Source organism: Rosa rugosa, chromosome 4 (assembly GCF_958449725.1).
Source record: "Rosa rugosa chromosome 4, drRosRugo1.1, whole genome shotgun sequence".
NCBI lineage: Eukaryota > Viridiplantae > Streptophyta > Magnoliopsida > Rosales > Rosaceae > Rosa > Rosa rugosa.
In genome coordinates this window covers 30,156,339-30,168,133 of record NC_084823.1, presented here as the reverse complement: position 1 = coordinate 30,168,133, position 11,795 = coordinate 30,156,339, and the positions used below count along the sequence as shown (strand labels likewise).

The 11,795-nt window shown below is 40.3% G+C and overlaps 1 pseudogene; it reads left to right on the top strand.

The window, feature by feature from the left end:
• The first annotated feature begins 1,583 nt into the window (after positions 1–1,583).
• LOC133744626 (uncharacterized) lies at positions 1,584–11,608 on the top strand (annotated as a pseudogene).
• The last annotated feature ends 187 nt before the right edge of the window (positions 11,609–11,795 follow it).

Here is an 11,795-nt window from a genome sequence, read left to right as displayed (position 1 = left end):
CTACGGACGATCATAGGGGTGCTTGAAGGCTTGACCTTGTCAAAACGCCTAAGCATCTATCAACACCATGCTCAAGTTCCAAACCGAGACATAATCATATTCTCCCCAGATCCTTCATCTCAAACTTGGATTTCAAGTGTTTAGCGGTTTTCTTATCTCTTTAAGGGCTTCCAATGAAGATCATGTCACCAACATGAACTGCGATAGAATCCGAAACTTGTTCTGGAAACATGCGAGCATATCCCTTCCCAATAAAGTAGTCACTTTAGTGTGCGTTTCAACTTCATTGCAAACACGGTCTGTGGTCTAGGACCACTTGACTTGGGTAAATGAAGTTCATCATGAACGTTCATGTATATTCCGTATCTAGATCCCCATAGAGATACATAGTGACCACATTCGTAAGCTGCATATTCAGTTATTCAGAAACTACCAAACTGACAGGGTAATGGAGTGCAAAGACATCCATTACGAGAGAATATGTCTCATCGTAGTCGATTCCAGGGCATTTTGTGAGAAGTCTTGTGCCATAAGGCAAGATTACCATCTCATTTTCTCATCACGCTTTCTAACGAAGACCCATTAGTCAATAGGTTTTATATTAGGGAAAATTTTGCAAACAGCACACCAAGTAAATGCCATTAATAATTCTTATACATAAAGTTCCAAACCGAGCATTTCGGTACACGAAATCTAAAGTCCTACCCACTATCCGTACACGCCGTCAATGACGCCGTTAACTCTTATGTAATAATTCATTTATCAAAGGGTAATTTAGTACTCTCTCACTCTACCTTTTTTTTTTGGTTAAAAAAAAAAAAAAAAACCCGATCTCCTCTCTCTCTCTCTCCACATACCCAGAAAGCTCTCTATGACCCCGGCGACCACCACATCTCCTCCACCTTCTAAATCCGCACCCACCAAACTCGCCTGCATCTCCTCCACCTCGCAGCTCTGATATTCTCTAAAACCTTGCTTCGGCGACGAGAGATTGGGAAAGTCGTCTTCTTGACGAACGACCTTCTCGGCCTCGGGAATGTAATTGAGTAATTGGTTCTTCTCGGCCGGGTTGGAAATTAGGGTTAGGGCGAGGCCGAAGAGAGGGAGGTGTAGTGGGTCTTCAAGACGGTGGCGACGTCTCTCTGCAATTCGTCTAGTCTTTGCTTCAGGTACTGTTCATCTTCGAAATCCATCGTGTTTAAGTTGGACTGGTTTCTGTGTGTGAATGATTGGTTTTGATGATGAAGAAGAAGAAAGATTCATTTGAAATTGGAATTGGGGTTTTGGATGATGAGCTACGAGATGGATTACGATCTAGCAGTCGATTACGGCGCATAGAGGCCGGGAAGCAGTGACTAAGCGATTGGCGAGGTGGCGGTCGAGGTCTTGGGTGGCTTGGTGGCGGAGCAAGTCGGGTTCGGGTCGGGGAAGACCGGAAGAGGCGGTGAGAACCCGGAGTTGTTGTTGAACACTGGGATTGGGATTAGAGGGTTCAGCTGGAGATTCCTGAAGGGTGGCTCCGATTTTGGACCTTTTTGTTGGATCTGAGCTTCAATTGGATCTGGATTGGGAGAATTATGGTAATGGTTGTTGATGCAGCAGAGGTGAAAAGCTGCGGATTGATGGTAATGGTTGGAATTACAGAGGTGATCGGGATTGGGAGGGGGGAAGAGAGATGGGTGCCCATAGTGAAAGAGAGAGAGAGAGAGAGAGAGAGAGAGAGAGAGCTGGGTGCCCAGAGAGAGAAAGCCGGGTGCTCATAGTGAAAATCTGAAGAGACCATATTACCCCTCAAATTAACGGCGTCATTGACGGTGTGTACGGATAGTGGGTAGGACTTTAGATTTCGTGTACCGAAATGCTCGGTTTGGAACTTTATGTATAAGAATTATTAGTGGCCTTTACTTGGTGTACTGTTTGCAAAATTTTCCCTTTATATTAGGAGGTGTTTACTGGCTTTATAAACCTTCCTCTTTGTTAGAGAATCCAAATTAACCTGGATCGCATCTTTCCATTTAGGCTAAATTTCTCTACGTTGGCATTCATTTATCAATGGAGCGTGGTTCGATATCATCGGACTCTACAAATTCATGCGCAACGAAATGCGCGACTACATAATCAATTATGATGGAGTTTCTATCCCACGTCTCATGTACACTAGTGTAATTTTCATAGAGCTCTATACTCTCAGGAATAGGTTCTGACGTTGAGGCGTCCCCCAACGATATCCATAATCAGGAAGATTCTCATGAGACGGATTTTGAGTGTCAATGATCCAAGGATTGGGTTGTGCCAAAGTATCATTTGAACCCACGGGCCTCCCACGCATCTTAGCTAGGGCCATGACCTGTAGCACCAGAGTGCCACCCTTTATGGCGTTGGCGCCATGCCTACTTCCGTGTAGGGTGGCACTATGTTCTCTCGTAGGGATGTCCATCCTTGCAGACATTTTTGCAGCAGATATGTGTGATCTCGTCACTTTAGCTGAGATAGAGATGAGACATAGTGGGGACAGACCAAGACAATTCCTGTCGTTCCTGCTGAACATCCGTGTTCTTATCTCCCCCTAATGACCGGAAGACTGTCTCATCAAAGTGACAATCCTTAACTCTAGTGGTAAGGAGATCGCCTAGCAAGGGCATTAAGTGGCAGACGATTGTTGGAGTTTCAAATCCAACTTAGTTGCCCATTATAGTACGCTGTGGTGGTGCAATTGACACATAAATAGCACATTCAAATATGCGTAAGTACGAGATACTGGTACCCAGTCACTAGTTGTAATGCAGAGGTAGATTGAGTGATGGTGGGTCATAGATGAATTAGCATAGCTGCATGCAATATTGCATTACCCCAAGCGGATATATAAGGAGATTGGTGCGCATTACCAATTTTCGGGCCACCATCATAGTCGTTTCCGCGAGACCATTTGGGTGTGTACATGGGAATATGATGTCCAACATCAGTCCCATTGCAATAACCATCGAAAGTCTTCAATGTAAACTCTCTAGTATTGTCAAGTCCAATTGACTGAATAGGATGATCCGGGCAGCATTTACAGGTGGACAATGACACACCACGTGACCAGCATGTTTGCATGTCAACCAACATCATGAAATTTTTAAACGTCCGCAAGTTGGTTGAATCAGTGCACAGAATCCCCATGGATTCTATATAAGAACAGAATGAGTATTTTCATATACTTTGCATTGGACGGTCTCAGTCTTAATTAATTTACCTAAGGAACGGGCTTTGTAAAATGAGCGAGAGGCCTTAAAAGCAACCAATAATGATTTTGGTTGGGCTTGAGCGTCTGAAACGCTATTTGAAGCAAAGTTGGTTATTGTAGCATCACTTGGGGCGCCATCACCATGATGGACGCCATCCATGGCGTCATGAATAGGGGCTGTGCCAGCCCTAGGCAGGTGGTGGACGGCAGCAGCGCCGGAGGTAGCGGCGACGGTCACACTTAGTTTAGGAATTAACTTTTGATTCATGCTTCATTTCGCTCGAAAGAATGGATGTCCGTGTGAAGTCTTTAGTAGACGGATCATCATATCATGACTAGAATGACCTATCCTGTCGTGACAAAGCCAATATGTGTCTAAATCCAAGAGATCTTCTCTCATAACTTTATTGGATTTCATAGCTCGAATAGTGGTGACATAAAATCCACTAGAGAGACACATACGTTTGTCTAAGATGCGTCTTTATTTGCAATCATTAGAGATAGTGCAAAGGAACTCTTTTTCGTTCTCCATATGCATTTTTACATGGAATTCGTTGGCTATTCATTGGGTGTGATTTAATTTATACTTGATTGTTTGATTTCATTTATTGAGAAACACATTTTACTAGTATAAATAAGGAGATTGAGATTGTTTTGAAGCAATTTTAAAATATGAAATCTAGTCGAGAACAATCACTATTTTAATAGATAGAAATTTCATGTAGAGATTTTTGTATGTTTTGATATTAATAATGTGTGCCCCAGTGAGCTTAAAATTCTGGCTCCACCATTGTCTGTCAGTCTTTTGGAGATTGTTGTTGAGGCTTGCTTTTGATTTATAACAACAAATTGAGAGCAACAAATCCCTGTAACCATGGTTTTGTTTCTTTATCTTTTTCTCTCTGTTTATATTTATCTTTTATTTGTGATGAAATTTCATATTGTTTGTTATTTGTGGAGTTCAGCCGCAGGGAGATTATATAGACCTTCACAGGAAGCGATATGGGTATAGACTTGATCACTTTGAGCGCAAGCGCAAGAAGGAGGCTCGTGAGGTCCACAAGCGCTCTGAAATTGCGTAAAAGGTCAATTCTATTTGTTTTCACCTACTCTACTGAGAAATTACAATAAAATAAAATAAAATTGTCCTTATTATGGTTCTTACTAATTTTGTAATGGAACAGGCTCTGGGTATCAAGGGCAAGATGTTTGCCAAGAAACTCTTTGCAGAAAAGGCTCTAATGAAGAAAACGTGAGTTCTGTTTCTTGGCTTTCAGTTTAATTTAATTGAGCCTTTTTGTTTATTTCTTCATAGTTTTGCTATGTGGATTGTTCTCTTAAATCTTTGCTCATAACGCGGAAGTTTTGTATTATCAGTTAATATGTTTTGCATATAGTTACTAATTTTGAGATTCTTCTTTTGTGGTTATTGATATGGTTCTTTTTCCACCCTAGACTGTTAATATGTTCTTCTTGACTCATAAATATTATATATTTGGGTAATTATCACAAATGGTACCTGAATTTATTCTCTATCTTATCGATGGTACCTGAACTTCAATTTTGATCACAACCAGTACCTAAACTTTTCGATTTTATTTCAAATGGTACCTATCATTAACTTCAGTTAATGTTCCATTAAAAACTGACATGTACTAAACATGTGACTCATTTTTCAAGGATAAATTTGTAAATTACCTTCTTCTTTTTTGTAATATCACTTATTTTCACTTATATTGTGGCTATAAAAAATGAGACTATCAAAGGGGAAAACTTTCAACTTCAATTAAAAATATGAATGACAGGAAAAAAAAAAGAATTACAAAAGTTTTGATAAGCTTTGGTTTTTAAATGTTTTATAGTTCGTCCAAAAAAAATGTTTTATAGTTTTATTTGAAATGTTTTGTCTGTATTTATAAAACAAATTAATTTTTGTTAAGATCTTGTTTTAAAATTATTTTCATAAGAGGGTAGAGATACATTTTTAATTCTATTTTTAATTGAACTTCTATTTTTATTAACATATTAAATGATCAAAATATCTAGTAAACAAAATTATTTAAATGGGTATTTTCGTCAAACTACTCTTGAATATAGGTCATGTGTTTTGCGCATGTTAGTTTTTTACGGAACATTAACGGAAGTTAGTGCTATGTACCATTTGAAATGAAGTCGAAAAGTTCAAGTACTGGTTGTGATTAAAATTGGGAAAGTTCTGCCATGACGTAAGGTATCAGTACCTTAAAATTGTTACTGCATCTGGGCCCTCTATTTTACACGGCTAAAATGGACGGACGCGCATATGCACCCGCATATGTGCGTCTGCCGCATGTAATCGCATGGTAACCTGCTATAGCAGGTTTCAACAATGCGATTTCAAAATTTTGAAATCAAACCTTGAAACCGTTCCAAGCTGAGAAGCTGCAAATGATTTACCGGGCCAATAGTGGATAACGAATAAATGCAATCTCTTGATCTAAGGGCTTCATGTGGACTCAGGATTCAATCTTGGTTCCTTGGCGGCAGATGGAGGCAGATGGTAGAGACCGAGGGGCTGAAAGAGCCCCAGGAGTAACGGACAGAGTAGCCCATCGGAAAAATCTGAGGAAGAAATGGAAGTTATAGAACTTTCTAACTCAGAAGCACCGGCCTAAACCCTATACCAAGCCTTTCAACAGCAGGTCGTATTGGATGTATACTCCTTGGAACACCAGGTCGTCGTTTTAAGAATTGTCCGGTACTAGTCGAAGCAACAACATGAGATATTATATTGTGGAGTCAAAGCTAGATCAGCATGGAGCAGATGTTAATTTGAGTGTTAATCATGACTTGCGACCTCCGGAGCAGATATTATATTGTGATTGTAATAATTGTTTTGGTGCTCTGTGATGATCGTTTGTTGAGATTGTTGTTCGTGAATTGATTGAATGACTTATGTTGTTGGAGACACTAGAAGAGAGGGGATGGACTAGTGCTCTCGATCAGTGGCACCAGAAGAGAGGGGATTGTGTGCCTGTACGTGGATGATCTTATAATAACCGGCAGCAACTCAAACGAGGTAGCTAAATTCAGGGAGGCCTTGATTTCTCAGTTTATTTCTCAACTCTCACTCTTCTTCGATCAAGAAAGAACAAAGTTGGTTCCGGGCTTTGTCTTCCCGTTGGGCCATTCTGGGCTTTGCAACCTTAAACCTTCCCAAGGGCATGTTTATGTCCTAGAGACCAGTAATGTATTGTGTCCTAGAGACCAGTAATGTATTGTGTCCTAGAGACCAGTAATGTATTGTGTCATCTGACTCCAAAGGGCAACCTCTATCAATTCAAAAAAAAAAAAAAAAACCGACCGTTGGATGAGATTATTACAATAAATTATGAGTGTGGTAAAAATTTAGCCAATTTCACCATATTTTCGAATTCGATCGAATTGGTCAACCGTCATCACTTGTATTCCTTCTTGGTTGACCGATGGCGTGACGACCGCGGATACGAGGCTTTGGATATAATAATAACACGCACTACATGACGAGTTTGTGAAATTTTTCTTTGATTATTTTGGACACCCGAGCTATTTTTAACAATTTATGGAAGTGTAAAGTAAATAAAATTAAGCTAATTAAATTAATTTACAGGCTTTTCCGGGTCGGGCCTGGCGGGCTTTTACGGGCCGAGCTTGGCGGGCTTTGATAGGCTTTTGGCAAGCCTGGTCTATGGGCCGGGCCGGGTTTTAAACCTCTAAACCAAGCTCGGCCCTCTACCCACCTAATTTCTGATCATAAAGAAACCTCTTAGTACGATTTTGGTTGTTGGTTAAACCTGAATTCAAGAATGATAAGAATTGGATGATCGGAAGGATAAATTGTGTTACTCAGGGGTCTAAGAACTATAGCTGCTTTGGATTGTTTTTTGTATTCATACTTGTTTGTTGGATTGAGAATTGGAACTATGGAGCTTTGATTTGAGAACTGTAGAAGTGGGATGATTCCTCCAGATTTGGGTCATCTCTTAAGATTTGCGTGAAAATGGCACGTCAAACTGCTGCAGCTAGAATTACGTAATGTATGGGGGTAAGTACATCTGTTAAATTCGAATGACTAAAAGCCTAGATTTTAAGAAGTAATAGAATTAATCCATTCCATTTTGCTCTCTGTACGTATCAATCACCTCTCAGCATTGCGATTGCAAGGTCTTGTATGTAGACGACACACAATATGGGAGATGGAAATGGGAGATGTATCAGTACTTTAAAATTGTTACTGCATCTGGGCCCTCTATTTTATATGGCTAAAATGGGCCCTCTACAGAAGCATGATTGGCAGCCTGCTCTATCTCACTGCCAGTAGGCCCGATATCTCCTACAGTGTGGGAGTTTGTGCTCGGTTTCAAGCAAATCCTAAGGAATCTCACTTAGAAGCTGTCAAAAGGATCATCCGATATGTTGCTGGTACAGTTAACTGTGGTATTTTCTATACCTTTGACACTAATGTGGCAATTGCAGGATACTCTGATGCTGACTGGGGAGGGAACTTGAAGGACATAAAAAGCACCTCTGGGGGATGCTTCTTTATTGGCACCTCTGGGGAACTTGAAGGACAGAAAAAGCACCTCTGTCGATACCTAGAAGAGGAATTAATTGCAGATTATGGGAATCTATGTTCCTCTTGGTCTCTCTCTCTCTTTTCCTGCCATCTGGTTGAATTTAATTTTCTTACTGATTAAGCATACGTTGAGGGGGAGAAGTTATTTGCATGCGTGTATCTAGGAACCATAACTTGTAATAATTTCTTTCCTTCTTGGAGACGCTTTCTCCAACTGGCCTGTCTCTTCTCTTTCTCTAACCCTACTGGTTCGATATCAATACCATCTATCATATCTCTCTCGGATTTCACTCTGGTTGGTCTAAGTGTACAGGTTTTTCCAAAACTTTTTCTCTCATCATGGTTCGCACTAAGATCACCTCACGCATTGGTGGACACCGGCGTCTTCCTCCTCCTGAGGATCCTGGCATGCATCGCGAACGGAGCCGGAGTCCTCCTCCTTCCTCTCGTCAGTTTTCTCATCTTCCTACTGAGGCATCTTCCTCTGCCTTGCCTCCTCCGGTCTCTCTGGACAATCTTTGTGACGACATCCTGGTGGCTGACTGGCGGATCGCTTGCCTCACAAATGACATGAATGATATGCACTCCCTCCTGGTCCGCACTCACAACACTTTGACCAACCTCCTCAAGGAGGTCCGGAACATGCAGCGCCACCCTCTTGGGTTTGGCGCTCCTGGTCCGTCCACTGCACTCAAAGAGGAAGAAGCACAGGAGGACAGCACTGCTTCCATGGACAGCGAGGAGTTTCAGGATACCGTGACCAAGCTAATGGAGGAGTTTGATGTGCCTTCCCATTCAAAGGGGGAGAAGTAAAACAAACTTTTTATTATTATTATTTTTTTCGGCATTTTAACTTTTGATGGACAAAAATTTTATTTCGGTTGTAAGTGCGTAAGCACAGACTATTTGGATGCTTATTTTATTTGTTAGGTATTTGTTTTGGTCACTTAGATCTGGAAAAAGGATGGAAACTGATTCCTTAATCCAAGTGACACCTATTGGTCTACCTTTTGGTTACTATGTTCGATCTAAGTTGAGTTGTGATTATCTGTTGTAGCTAGTGTCTGTGAAGTCTTATTTGCAGGATACAAGATGAAAAGTTGTGTGTTGAATGGGAATGCCCAAAGGGGGAGATTGTAAGTATGTTGGGCTATTCTCATTCAACACACACATTCCCAAAGACACTGGGAAACAAGAGGCTGCACAGAACTAGGAGAGTACTGTTGAGCTATTCTCATTCAACACACACATTGTTCAGTTTCAATGTTCCAAGACTCGAGTTACCAATATGTGTGATATTTAAAAATTTACCACAGTATTGTGTTTATAAGGATTAAAGTTCCTCAAACCATATACACTTCTTGATAATGGAATCCGTGGACAACCAATGCCTTTCTGGATAACAAACAGAGATAGAATCAGACCGATTCCCTAAATGCCTTTCTGGATATTCCTCAACCTTCCAAGACTCGAGTTACCAATATGTGTGATATTTAAAAATTTACCACAGTATTGACAGCCAGTGATGCTTGAATTGCCTTGTTGAGAATTCTGAAAATTTGGTAAAGTCCTGCAAGTTTTGGCACCTTCAGGAAATATTCGAAATTTTCGCGAAACTCCTAATATTCTCCCAAAATTCTGAGATTATCTTCACATCTCGCGATATGTGGCTCGGGAAAACTAGTCCCAATCCGACTAAACTGAATAACATCTAAAGAGGAAAATTTGAGGCATTCTGAAAATTTGGTAAAGTCCTGCAAGTTTTGGCACCTTCGTGGTTTGCTATTCATGCCATTGTTAAAATTGTTGTTCCCCCTGTAGCCACCAGAATTGTTGTTGAATTTTGCATTGTTGTTGCCAAGCTGACCATTTTGCCTGCCAGGATAGAAACCACCCATAGATGAACTTCAATCGGTCACAGTAAATGGGTTGAACTGAGAAATGCCATCATCAAATCCACACTACTGAAACTCACAATCAAATCCGACTATTTCTCATCAGAGAACGTAAAATTACAACTGAACCATCGCCAAAAACCCAGCTTAGAACGGTTTCAAGGTTTGATTTCAAAATTTTGAAATCGCATTGTTGAAACTTGCTATAGCAGGTCACCATGCGATTACATGCGGTGGACGCGCATCTGCACCCGCAAATGCGCGTCCGTCCATTTTAGCCGTGTAAAATAGACGGCCCAGATGCAATTACGGATTTTTAAGGTACTGATACCTTAAGGCACTCAAGGGGAACCCTTAAAATTGAAGTTTAGATACCATCGATATGAATATAAGATAGATGATAAGTTCAGGTACCATTTGTGATAATAACCCTATATATTTATATTCATGTAGCAATGATTACTTGATAATGATTAATTTGTTGTTTGATAATACACAATACGAAGTAACGATCATATGTACAAGTTTATACGCTTATCAAGTAGTTTGTCGTTGTGTTGGTAGTTCACGCTGGAGGGTGTGTTTACTGTTTATTGAACTAGTCATTATAGTGACTTGTAATTCACAATTAAATATTATTTTATGAATGTTGACAGATTGGCTATGCATGAGGAGTCATTGACTAGGCACAAGGTTGATGATGATGATGTCCATGAAGGAGCTGTTCCAACATTGATGTTGGATCATGACAATAAAACACGAGCAAAGGTATGGTTGAACAGCCATTAAATAGAATGATTAAGATAGCTTTTCGTGGATGGTATCTGACTTTATGCTGTAAATAGACTCTTAGCAATTCCATCAAGCAAAAACGGAAAGAGAAAGCTGGAAAATGGGAAGTCCCTCTGCCTAAGGTAAGACAAGTGCAACTTTCTGACTCTGTACTCTTTCATGTGTGAATAAATAATTTTGTGACTGAGTTGTATCTTTTCCAGGTGAGGCCTGTGGCTGAAGATGAGATGTTTAAAGTGCTTAGAACGGGCAAACGCAAGAGTAAGAACTTGACTTCTCTCTATCCCTATGCATCCAAGTTTGAAGTTAGCTTCGCATCGATAAAGTTTGAAGCCAATTGGTCGTTTATATTTATTCAGTCATTATTTAAGGCTTATGATTTAGTATTTTCCACATAACCAGATAAAATTGTTCTTCGTTCATGTTCATGATATGCTTGTAAAACTTTTGCACGAGTATAATTTTATTGCTCTCATTCTTGATAGCTTATATTTTGGTTCTTCTGTGTAGCTAAGCAATGGAAGCGGATGATCACAAAAGCCACATTTGTGGGACCTGCTTTTACAAGGAAACCTCCCTAGTATGAGTGATTTATCCGGCCCAGTGGATTGCGATTCACTAAAGCTCATGTGACTCACCCTGAACTCAAATGTACTTTTAACCTTAAGATGGTGTGAAGAAAAACCCTAATGGTCAAATGTATACCTCTCTTGGTGGCTTGACCAAGGGAACCATCATTGAGGTACCTATCTCAGTCTTGTGTGCTGATTCATGACATTTAGAATTTCTATATCATGACGTCTCAAGCTGTTTGTTGTTTGTTTATCTGTGAATTTCAGGTGAATGTAAGTGAGCTTGGTCTAGTCACACCTAACGGGAAAGTTGCATGTGTGGGGTGAGTTCAAAACCTCCGTGTGCTTGGCATTCTGCTTAATTTCCAATTCACTTTGCTATCGTACTCCCCCTTTTTAAATGAGGGTACTTTTAGATTTTTAACTTGTGTGGTTGTACACATCTTTGCCGGTGGATGCAGGGAAATATGCTCAGGTGACAAATAATCCAGAGAACGATGGATGTGTAAATGTAGTTCTACTTGTCTAAGAGAATTAACTGTCGAGCTTTGAGGGCACTCTTCTGATCTTGCATCGCACGCCTATGCCTTATCATGCAATAGCCAACCACTCCAAATTTTAGGAACCAAAAATATGGCTGTAATGTGATGTGTGGATCATACAATTTTGGCTTTCAGAAATTGAACTGTTGGTGCATATGTTTGAACCTAAAATTA